At 43.3% G+C, this 12,276-nt stretch overlaps 1 protein-coding gene across 1 annotated transcript in view; it reads right to left on the minus strand.

The window, feature by feature from the left end:
* Positions 1-12,276, minus strand: part of SPAG6 (sperm associated antigen 6) — a 251,931-nt gene that overhangs the window by 200,593 nt on the left and 39,062 nt on the right. The window lies entirely within an intron of this gene.

A 12,276-nucleotide genomic window follows, 5' to 3' on the forward strand; every position in this document is an offset into this window, starting at 1 on the left:
ACTTACAAAAAGAAAAAAAATATATACAGTGCCTACAAGTAGTATTCAACCCCCTGCAGATTTAGCAGGTTTACACATTCGGAATTAACTTGGCATTGTGACATTTGGACTGTAGATCAGCCTGGAAGTGTGAAATGCACTGCAGCAAAAAAGAATGTTATTTCTTTGTTTAATTTTTTTTTAAATTGTGAAAAGTTTATTCAGAGGGTCAATTATTATTCAACCCCTCAAACCACCAGAATTCTGTTTGGTTCCCCTAAAGTATTAAGAAGTATTTCAGGCACAAAGAACAATGAGCTTCACATGTTTGGATTAATTATCTCTTTTTCCAGCCTTTTCTGACTATTTAAGACCCTCCCCAAACTTGTGAACAGCACTCATACATGGTCAACATGGGAAAGACAAAGGAGCATTCCAAGGCCATCAGAGACAAGATCGTGGAGGGTCACAAGGCTGGCAAGGGGTACAAAACCCTTTCCAAGGAGTTGGGCCTACCTGTCTCCACTGTTGGGAGCATCATCCGGAAGTGGAAGGCTTATGGAACTACTGTTAGCCTTCCACGGCCTGGACAGCCTTTGAAAGTTTCCTCCCGTGCCGAGGCCAGGCTTGTCCGAAGAGTCAAGGCTAACCCAAGGACAACAAGGAAGGAGCTCCGGGAAGATCTCATGGCAGTGGGGACATTGGTTTCAGTCAATACCATAAGTAACGTACTCCACCGCAATGGTCTCCGTTCCAGACGAGCCCGTAAGGTACCTTTACTTTCAAAGCGTCATGTCAAGGCTCGTCTACAGTTTGCTCATGATCACTTGGAGGACTCTGAGACAGACTGGTTCAAGGTTCTCTGGTCTGATGAGACCAAGATCGAGATCTTTGGTGCCAACCACACACGTGATGTTTGGAGACTGGATGGCACTGCATACGACCCCAAGAATACCATCCCTACAGTCAAGCATGGTGGTGGCAGCATCATGCTGTGGGGCTGTTTCTCAGCCAAGGGGCCTGGCCATCTGGTCCGCATCCATGGGAAGATGGATAGCACGGCCTACCTGGAGATTTTGGCCAAGAACCTCCGCTCCTCCATCAAGGATCTTAAGATGGGTCGTCATTTCATCTTCCAACAAGACAACGACCCAAAGCACACAGCCAAGAAAACCAAGGCCTGGTTCAAGAGGCAAAAAATCAAGGTGTTGGAGTGGCCTAGTCAGTCTCCTGACCTTAACCCAATTGAAAACTTGTGGAAGGAGCTCAAGATTAAAGTCCACATGAGACACCCAAAGAACCTAGATAACTTGGAGAAGATCTGCATGGAGGAGTGGGCCAAGATAACTCCAGAGACCTGTGCCGGCCTGATCAGGTCTTATAAAAGACGATTATTAGCTGTAATTGCAAACAAGGGTTATTCCACAAAATATTAAACCTAGGGTTTGAATAATAATTGACCCACACTTGTATGTTTAAAATTTATTAAAATTTAACTGAGCAACATAACTTTTTGGTTTGTAAGATTTATGCATCTGTTAATAAATCCTGCTCTTGTGTGAAGTTTGAAGGCTCTAACTTATTTGCATCTTATCAAACCTGCTAAATCTGCAGGGGGTTGAATACTACTTGTAGGCACTGTACTTGCAAAATGCAAATATTTTGCTGTGCAAAAATTGCACTGAAATTAATGTGGTCTGTTCCTTTAGATTATTCTTAAAAATATGAAATTACTGTTTATTTTACTATAATGTTATATATTATTGCTACTTCCAACATCAGCTCTATGGCAAAAGCACTTCTCTATACTTACAATTTTACGCTGCAGCACTGTGAAGGAGATTTCACAAAATCTCATTGAAATACCTGGTACAGCATAAGTGTATTGGTAATGCAAATCTAAAATGCAAAGGGTGAAATGCGTGGTGGATTTTCTGCAGAGAAAATTGTGCAGGAGACAAAAGTTGTGGGAAAATGCCCGCAAGGCCTCACTCAGACGTCTATTTTTTTCTCTATTTTTTAAAAAAGGGACCAATTTTCATCAGCATGCCGGATCACATTCTCAGCGTTTGGTCTGAGCGCTCACTTTACAATCAGTGATTTATTTTGTATGAAAAAATAAATAAATAGCATTTTTCCTACTCATTACAATATTAAAAATGGACAGCACATAGATTGCAGATGGATGCCACCTGTGTGCTGTCCTTGATTTTTAACAGATCCATTGACTTGAATGGGTGATTTTGATCCAAGACCCAGATTCTTTTTTGAGGACAATCAATCTGTAAAAATATGAATAGAACACGAAAGTGAAAAACAGACGTCTGAATGAGGCCTAACTTTGATAAGAAAAAAACTGTGGCATGTGAAAAAGGGAGACATATTATGGAAACCATGTACAAGAAGCTGTGTGGCTCTATATTAAAGCCAAGGGCCATATGATTGAAAGGTTACAATTGGTTCATAATACGCCTTATAATGATCTCAGAATAGAATTAAATGGTAAAAATAAAAATACTCTATATAACTGGGAGCATAAAAAATTACCGTAAGTACCCAAGATAATATTGCCATGCTGCTTAATACAAAACAAAGCCTTCATACAGAAATGAGAATGAGGCCTTATGTTAGGCTACGTGCACACGCTGCGGATTTGGCCTCTGCGGATCCGAAGCAGTTCTGCAGACAGTGTACAGTACAATGTAAGTCTATGTGATTTACATTCTGCTGTGCACATGCTGCGGTTTTTCAACTGCGGAAAAGCTGCGGTTTTGAATCCACAGAAAAAATTGACATGTCAATTCTTTCTGCGGATTCCGCTGCGGTTTGCCACCTATTCCATTGTCCAGGTGGCAAACCGCAGGGGAAAACCGCTGGCCAATCTGCAGGTAAAACCGCAGCGTGTGCACATAGCCTTATACTCATGCATTGTGTTGGACAGGGCTGTGAAATCGCAGTCGGTATAAAATGGACTCCTAAAAATATATAATAAATTGGGTACAGTAGTTCAATACAGGATGTGCTGTAAATAAGAATTTGGGAAAGTTATGAAATGTCCTATAAATGTCTGTTCTGTTTCTGCTCTAAGGAACTGGGGCTTTTAGCGGAGATGAATCTGTGCAGCAGTTTATGTCCATGCTCAGTAGTGAGGCAGGGCTGTGGAGTTGGAGTCATGGAGTCGGAGGTTTGGCTTACCGACTCCACAGCCCTGGTGTTGGATCAGTTTTGCCATGGTATAGTGAATTACAAAAGTATTTTAAAGGTTTATTCACATGGCAGATGTCTCTGTACAGCTCCTCAACAAAGAACTATACCGCCTCAGTGCAATACCATATATGTAAAACTGGAGACATACCGAGACCTCATGGACCTCTACTGTAGTCCTATTACCTTAACTCAGCTGTAATACCGCCAAGTACATGAGGCCTTAGGCTGTGTTCACACACAGCATTTTTTTCGCGCTTTTTCCAGCGGATTTGCCAAAAAATCCACGGGAAAATGGCGAAAAAGAAGCTTCCCATTCATTCCTAGGGTCTAAGAAGTAAGGTTTCTCCTTGCGGAGAGTGACATGCCAGCTGTGGCTTGTCAAGGTAAGGAGACTTATTCGCCGTGCAATGCTCCTCTGGGAAAATAATATGCAAATTGCCTCTTCAGAAAGAAAGAGGACTTTTACTCTACAGCGCCACCTATTGGTAGTAGCGATCCTACAAGTCACAATCAACCCTTTAATGAGTCTTGTAGTATGACTTAGGATACAAGCCAAATCAGAAACACCGTGTCTGCAAATTGAGATTCTGATTTGGCTTGTATCCTAAGTCATACTACAAGACTCGTTAAAGGGTTGATTGTGACTTGTAGGATCGCTACTACCAATAGGTGGCGCTGTAGAGTAAAAGTCCTCTTTCTTTCTGAAGAGGCAATTTGCATTCATTCCTATGCATTTAGCACTTTTGTGCACATTGATGCGTTTTTTACCACGAAAAAAACGCATCGCGGTAAAAAAAAAACGCAGCATGCTCATTAATTTCGCAGATTTTTCCACCTTTCTGGCTTGTTCAATGCGGTTTGAAAACGCGCCGGGAAAAACCGCATCAAAAACGCGCAAAAACCGTGCAAAAAACGCGAAGACAAAAAAGGCGCGGTTTCTGGGAAGGGAGTCAGGTTTTTGAGCAGAAATTTTCTGCTACGTGTGCACTTAGCCTTACACTGCTGACCAGGTGCCAAAAAAAAATTTGGTGAAAAACATCAGTGTGCAGTAACTCATATTTAAACAGATAGAAAACGATAATCACTCAGCAAATGCTATAAATAAAGTACAGCATTTATGCTGTTTTATAACAATACCTCTTTTAACTTCCCTTTCATCCACTTCTGTCTGCATAAAATAAATGGTACTGTAGTTGCTGCTATGAGTCACTATAGGAGAGATGTAAGCAAATGCCTTTAAATCTGAACATACGCTGCTCTTGTGAAGAAAAAAAGAATCCATTATGTCTGGTGCGGCTTGCAAGTACTTGTTCAGTAATAAATTTCATACAGGTTGTGAGGCGTGCAAAACTCAGAGGCATAAATTGGAAGAATACTCCCTTTTCACAGAGTGCATCTACGAAAGTAACCAGTGTAATGTGGTATTAACGTTAACAAATGACTATATTTACCATTCTGGAATTGATAGCGTGTAAGACAAGCACAGAAAAAACCTTTAGGCCGGGGTCACACTGGCGAGGAATACGGCAGATTGAGAGGCGCTAAAAGCACGCATTACACACGGACCAATGATTCTCTATGGGGTCCCTCGCACCAGCCGTATATTTCTCATTCGTATTCTACGCTCCGTGCCACTCGCAGCATGCTGCGATTGTCAGCGTACTACGGCCATGTGACTTGCGAGAAATACGCACCCGGTGTCTTTTAGCAAAGCCGGCAATTCAGTGCGCTATACAGTAAACTCACACTGACCGGTTTAATAAAGAAACGAAAGAATAGATATATACACATAATACATATATATATTTGCATTCTATGTGTCTATATCTATTCTTTGGTTTCTGTTAGAAACCCTGTCTTAGGGCTCCATTATATGTCCATTTAGCAAGTCTGCGAGAAAATCTCACCATACGGATGCCATACGGATTACATACGGATGCTGACATGCGCAAAATACGCAACCACACCTTGATTACGGATGACATACGGAGCACTGTTTAGGGGCCATTCTTCCGTATTACACATGTAAAATACTGACCGTATTTTGCGTCGGTTAGTGTGACCCCGGCCTTACAGTGATAATATGATAATATGCATCACAATTATCAATATCCCATCTGCACTGACGTCATGTTGCGCCTTATTGCAAGTAAAATCAACCTATGGAAGCACATCAAACTTCATGTTATATCCTGTTTTAAAAGGCTTTATTGTCAGTGTCTCATAAAACAGCAAATAGACATAAAATACCAAGCTGTCCTCAATAGACTAATATTTCTGTAATAATAGGTGCAAATTAGGACAAACGTGACCATATAAAAATACAGATACATAAAATTCAAGTACCCGCTAGAGTTGTGGTCCCCAACCTTTCCATATCTGGAAAGCCACATTCAGATCTGAGATATGGTCACGAGCCATATCAAGAGCCCCCAAGTAGTGACATCCAGATTTGGCTTATAGGTCAAAAATAAGGTGACAGCTTCCCTTTAAGGGCTCACTCACACGACTGTATAACTCGGACAAGTGCTATCCAATGTTTTATCGAATAGCAGTCAGACCAATGTTATATAATGGGACAGTGCAGATTTATTTATTTTTTCCATAGACTGAATCTGCCCGTGGGAAAAAAAAATCTCAGCATGCTGCAATTTACTCAGCAAATCGAATGACATGGATCCATTCCAGTCTATAGCTGCATGTAAAACATCGGACTGCACTTGGATGTCATCAACATCTGCGGACTCTCCGACAATGGAGAAGATAGATAAAATTACATTCTCCATCTTCTCCTCACCTATGCTACGATTCTGGATCACAGTAAGCTGACATTCTCATCAACCTCAGAGGAGAGCTTGATCGTAGTGTCAGTCATAATCGATCTGATTCTCTTGCATAAGAGATTCAATGCTTGTGTGAACGAGCCCTCACTGGCAGTATAATCTCTTTCACACATCCGGTATGTGCCGCCAGGCACAATCCGGCATGTGTGTAAAAAAACGGATGCGTTTTTTTTTACCGCCGGATGCATTTTTTGTCATTGAGAAGCACATGCGCCGGATCGCGCCGCATGTGCTTCCGTTTGTTCCGGATTTTACCGGATCCGGCTGAATTCCTCTGTCCGGCGGCCGGACAGGACGGGTGCTGCAGCGTTTTTTTGTCCGGCGAAAAAAGCCGGACATGGACGTATGCGGCCCTTCCGGCTCTGCGGGACAATGTTTCTCAATGGCACATTCCGGCCGCCGGATCAGGCTTCTACCTGATCCGGCCACCGCATGCACGGTTTTACCCTGTGCGCATGCCCGGATATCTCTCTCTCTCTCTCTCTCTTTCATACCCCGATCTCTCTCCCTCTCTTTCATACCCCCGTTCTCTCTCTCTCTCTTTTTCATACCCCGTTCACCGGCTCGTGGATCCTTTTCTTCCCCGGCGACTCCTTTGCAACATAGCCGTGTCAGGCGCCGTAAGATGCGCCGCATATACTTCCGGTCCCTCCGTTCACGGCTGGATCGGCACTCCATCTTTTTGCCGCACGGCGCCGGAATGCCACCGACGGACATGTGAAAGTAGCCTTAGGCTGAGTGCACACGTACTTTTTTGCCCTGTGGATTTTTCCGCGCAGAATTGAAGAAATCCGCAGGTCAAATGACCTGCATTTTTCCTGCAGATTTCTTCCATTTTTAATGCGGTTTTCCACTGCGGTTTTCCCCCTGCGGATTTGGAGACTGGGGAGGTGGAAAACCGCACAAAAGAAGTAACATGCTGCGGATTTTGAACCACAGGAAAACCGCGCGGAAAAAAACGCAGTGTCTGCACAGCGATTTTTTTTCATTGATTTACATGCTACTGTAAATCACACTGCGGATCCGCAGCATTTCTGCGCGGTAAAATCCGCTGCGGATCCGCAGGAATTCTGCATCGTGTGCACACAGCCTTAAGTCAATATATGTGCATCTAGAGCTGCTCTTCTATCAGCTCTTCATATCAGTTTATTAGACTGGGTGCTAAGGCAACAAACTGACAGATAGATGCAAGCCACACATCATGGACATGCGAGCCACAGGCTCTGGAACACTGCTCTAAAAAATGGCTTGACAATTCATCAATCATGATCGACTAGCTGAACGCCAGCAGGTGCAGAGTAGACTGTGGGGGGAAGACTGTCAGTCCTTCAGCATATAGATAATTCTGGTGCTGACCAAACAGAGGGCAGGCTCTCTTCGTACAAGCATGAACACATCACGGACCGTTGAGGACATTAGCACGCACAGTCTGGGAGGACAGTGACAAAGCAACAACACCAGGGAAACCTAGATGGCAAACGACAGTGACAGACTGAAAGCAAATTAAGGGTAAAAGATATCACCCCTTATTTACAAATCATGAAGCAAACTGTTTATGGAGACGGAATTAAAGTGGCAGCAAGGGGAGCCGCTTTGTAGGCTGCAGCCTCTGGGAGGCAATATGCCGACTTTTAGGAACAGCTAAAGAGGGGCCAATATGAACTATAAAGTTTGCTGCAAGAAACTTTTACACTGTGCCATTCATGGTCCTGGTTAGATCTCAAGACCCTCCCTGGTTTGAAAAATATTGGTTTAAAGGAGAAGCAAAATCAATTTAATATTTTTTTCAGATGTGTAAGTGATAAATCTTTAAATTATGTTTTGGGTGCTGGTATAAAGAAAGAATATAGATTTAAAAAAATGTCTGTTTTGTTTTCTTGTTTTTTTTATTTCAAAGCCATGAGTTAGGGACATTATCTATCTTGGCTGAATCAAAGGAAGGTCTAGCATGTGCACCAACACTTCATTCATTCCCTACGGGACTGCCAGAAATTGCTAGGTGCTGTACTCAACTATCTCTGGCGGAGCTGCTTATGCTTCTCTTAAGATTGGTGGGGATCCCAGCGGTCAGACCCACAGCGATAAGTTATCCCTTTTCCTATTAGTAGGGAATAATTTATACACTTGGTACATCTTCTTTAAGGCTATGTGCCCACGTATGCGGAAAATTCCTGACTAAAAACCGGACTCCTTCCCAGGAAAAACGCATTTTTTTTTTGCGCATTTTTTACGCGTTTTTTTTCCGGAGCATCCACATTCTCATAGAATATAGTTGGAAATGCGTTTTTTTCCACAAAATTAATGAACATGCTGCATTTTTTTCCGCAATGCGGTTTTTTTTGCGGAACAAAAAAGGCACCATGTGCACAAAAATTGCAGAATGCATTATAAGAATGGGATGCTTATTGTGTGCGTTTTAAAGCGTTTTTGCATGGAAAAAACACGCGGAAAAAAAACACTTACGTGGGCACACAGCCTAAAAGATATTCCCATTTGGCACATTTATGACCAGTGTCGGACTGGTGCAAAGGGCCCACCAGTAACATCAACTCTATATGCAAATATTACATTAACCTCATTCACAAAATGATATAATAATAAACTGAGTGGTTTGTTAAATTAAGTGTATGGTGCCAAGTACCGCTCATATAGGAGAGTGAGGGGCAAACTCCTGCACTGGAAAGCACCGAGATTTCACCTGTTCCCTCGTGGACTTGGCCGAGCCTGTTTATGACCAGAAGATGCAGATCCTACATCTAAATACATCTTCTATGATGCAGGTCGCACATCTATGATATGTTTGGATGTGTTTAAGCCATATAAGTGTCAGATGAGTAAACTTGTGTAATTTTAAAAATCTTTAATATTATATAAAAAAAAAAGTCATTTGGTGACTCAGTGGTTAGCAATGAGCAACCGAGGTTCAAATCTGATAAAGGACAACCTATGCATGGTTTTCCTCCAAAATAAATTAAAAAAAAAACCATATGGCTAGTTTCCCACTAGCGTTTGGAGGCACAGCGGACACTCGCCGTGAAGCTACGCCCCCTGCCGCACCTCCTCCGGTCAGCTCCGCCTATGGGCGCATGACGCTGCATGCGACCTGCGTACCCTATGTTTAGCATTGGGTACGCAGGCAGTGCGCAGGTATACTTTTGCCGGTGCATGCGTCCTTTTGACGGTGCGCCGACCTGCGCCAAACGCATCGTGTTGCATTTTGGTTCGGCCGGCGCACCGTCAAAAGGACGCATGCGCCGGCAAAAGCATGCCTGCGTACCCAATGCTAAAGAGAGGGTACGCAGGTCGCATGCAGCGTCATGCACCCATAGGCGGAGCTGACCGGAGGAGGTGCGGCAGGGGGCGGAGCTTCACGGCAAGCGTCCGCTGTGCCTCCAAACGCTAGTGTGAAACTAGCCTAAGATAATTTGGAATTTAGATTGTGAGGATAGGGACCAACCAGTCATTGCAATTATTACTCATCGCTATGAAATACATTGGTACTATATAAATTAATAAAATTAAACAGTTAAAACAGAATCTTCCCTGGTAAACCCCCTGGAATAGCTGTGATGGCATTCCAAACACATAAGCTGACGTTTTTTATCGCCTGTTTCATGAAGGCTACAAATCCATTTTTGCCTAGTCTTCCCATCTTACGTTTAGCATTCAGGGGCATAGAAAATACGCCTTTCTTTCAAATAAAGTAATCATGTATGAAAACTCTGGCGCAGCTTAAAAACACCCAATGCTCTTTGTCTGTTGCTTCCCTGCTGCTTTCACTGCATTAAGACAGACATATAGCTCTCCCCATGTGACATGAAGACCCTTATTCCCCAAGGGGAATGGAGATAATCAGGCTAGCATTGTATTTCTCTATCCGCTAGGGACATGCAGTTATTACAGTACAAGACTCACTGTCATGTCACATTGCTTATTTACAGATCACTCAGCTGGTAAATAAGCTGCAAAACTGCATTTCCAAAGCTAAAAAAAAAAAAAGAAAAGGGATCTCATCTTGAAGCAAACTGTTGACTTTGGAATTTGATTTATTTCACATTATTATGCTCCCCTTGAGTTTTCAAGAAAATGACTTTATTTTTACATAAAGCTGCAAGAATACGCAGCAAGGTAAAGCGCAGAAGCCGGAGTCACAGTGACTGATCGACTGATCGTAGTAAAGGAGCTTGCAATTCATATAGGCACAAATGGTGGAGTCAGACAAATGATCTTTCTTCCCGGCACCAAATGAATGTCTAAATTATTATGTAAACATGAGATAACTGGATGTGATTATACGCTTCATAAATTATAGTTCTCAGGCATGTGGGTGTAACTAGGATGGTACATGCCCATCATTATAAGCAAATGCGATAGATGTAAGAATGCGACGACACAGCTTATTAAGGGTATCGTGAAACATTGAAAATATTTGTACACATTTTCTCTGCTGCTCAATGAGTGTAGAAATAAAAATGTAACTGTAACGCCCAATGTATAGGGGTTGGCCAATACACAATAAATGTTACCTATCCGTATGATACAAGATAAATGTATTATCAGTATCACTGATGGTCTGACCTCCCTGTGACCAGGACAACAAGGGTTCTGAAGTCCCTATGTGAATGGAGCGTTCAAACACTACTAAATTCACTATCTATATTAGTGGTGGTCCCACATGCTCACTAGTGTTCCACTCACACAACAGAGCCTAGGACCTCCAATGTTAGAAGACATGGGGTCTCATCAGCTAGACCTCAACTGATTACATATTCACCATCTATATTGTTTATGGGACAAATTATTTAACAAACCCAGTGCCGTGGTTTGTCGCTTTTGCTGCCCTCTTTACGTGTATACATAAAAAAAAAATGGCCACCATATTTCATACTACCCTTTCACCCAGCGGTCTTGGGTAGTCTGGGACATCCTACCCCATCCTTGGAGTGTTGATAAAGTCAGCAACTTAGCCATCTGAGGGCAGGAGGCTGTGGCTCACAATCGCATATGCACTGCGTACTTGAGTAGCCTGAGACTGGAGCAGTTATTTATATACATGCAGAGGGGGCTGCAAAAAGCCTGAACCACGGCAGGTTTCACTTTTGTCCTATCCTTTTTGGAAAAAGCATCCACTGAAATTAAAGGGGTTGTCACGTGAAAACAAATTTTGTTCATAAGACCTATTAGACCAGATGGACATCATATAGGAGGTCCCATGCTCAGGACCCCTGTTTCTGAGCAAGAATGGGACACTTCTGTTGATTTCAGGAGGACTTGTATGAGTCAGAAAACAATCTGAAGGACCACCATGTAATAGTAAAGGCAAAATCTGTAACGTTCAGACAGGCTGAACATCTTTATATGTACGCACGCACACAGTGGGGAAGATAAGTATTTGATACTCTGACGATTTTGCAAGTTTTCCCACCTACAAAGAATAGAGAGGTCTGTAATTTTTATCACAAGTTCACTTCAACTTTGAGAAACAGAATATTAAAAAAAAAAAAAAAAAAAACACCAATCTAGAAAATCACATTGTATGACTTTTACATACTGTATTTTTCGGATTATAAGACGCACCCCGAATTTTCAGGAGAAAAATAGCATTTTTTAATTTTTAAATAAAATGGTGGTGCTTCTTATAATCCATGCATCTTATTGTTTACTGGGATTAGTAGCTGCGGTGAATCAGGGTCCCAGGGTCTCTGCTGGAGGAGGCAGGAGTGGGGCGATGCTGCAGGCTGGGATGAGGGGGTGTTCCGATGTGCGGCACGTTGCTGCGGGGGTGTCTGGCGGTGCTGCTGCCGGGGTGCGTCCAGCACTGCGGGGTGTCCAGCGGTGCTGCCGGTTCTCCTGCGGGTGTCTCTGGTTCTGTAAGGGCTCTGCCGACATTTTGTGAAAGGCCAGAGCCCCTGCAAGCTCCATGATTTCCTCATGTGCGGTGGACTCCAGGAAAATGGCCGCCGGGGCGGCGCATGCGCAGATGGAGAGCTCGGCACCAAGATCTCGGGAGATGAGATTTCAGCGCTAAGATCTCATCTCCCGAGATTTTGGTGCCGAGATCTCCATCTGCGCCGCCCCCAGCGGCCATTTTCCAGGAGTCCACCGCACAGGAAGAAAGCATGGAACTTACAGGGGCTCTGGCCTTTCACAAAATGTCGGCAGAGCCCCCGAAGCATCGGAGATACCCGCAGCAGCATTGGGCAGCACCGCGGGACACCCCTGTAGCACCGCCAGGCACCCGCAGCAC

Source organism: Dendrobates tinctorius, unplaced genomic scaffold (genome assembly GCF_039654945.1).
Source record: "Dendrobates tinctorius isolate UK_male_01 unplaced genomic scaffold, ASM3965494v1 ptg000070l, whole genome shotgun sequence".
Lineage (NCBI taxonomy): Eukaryota > Metazoa > Chordata > Amphibia > Anura > Dendrobatidae > Dendrobates > Dendrobates tinctorius.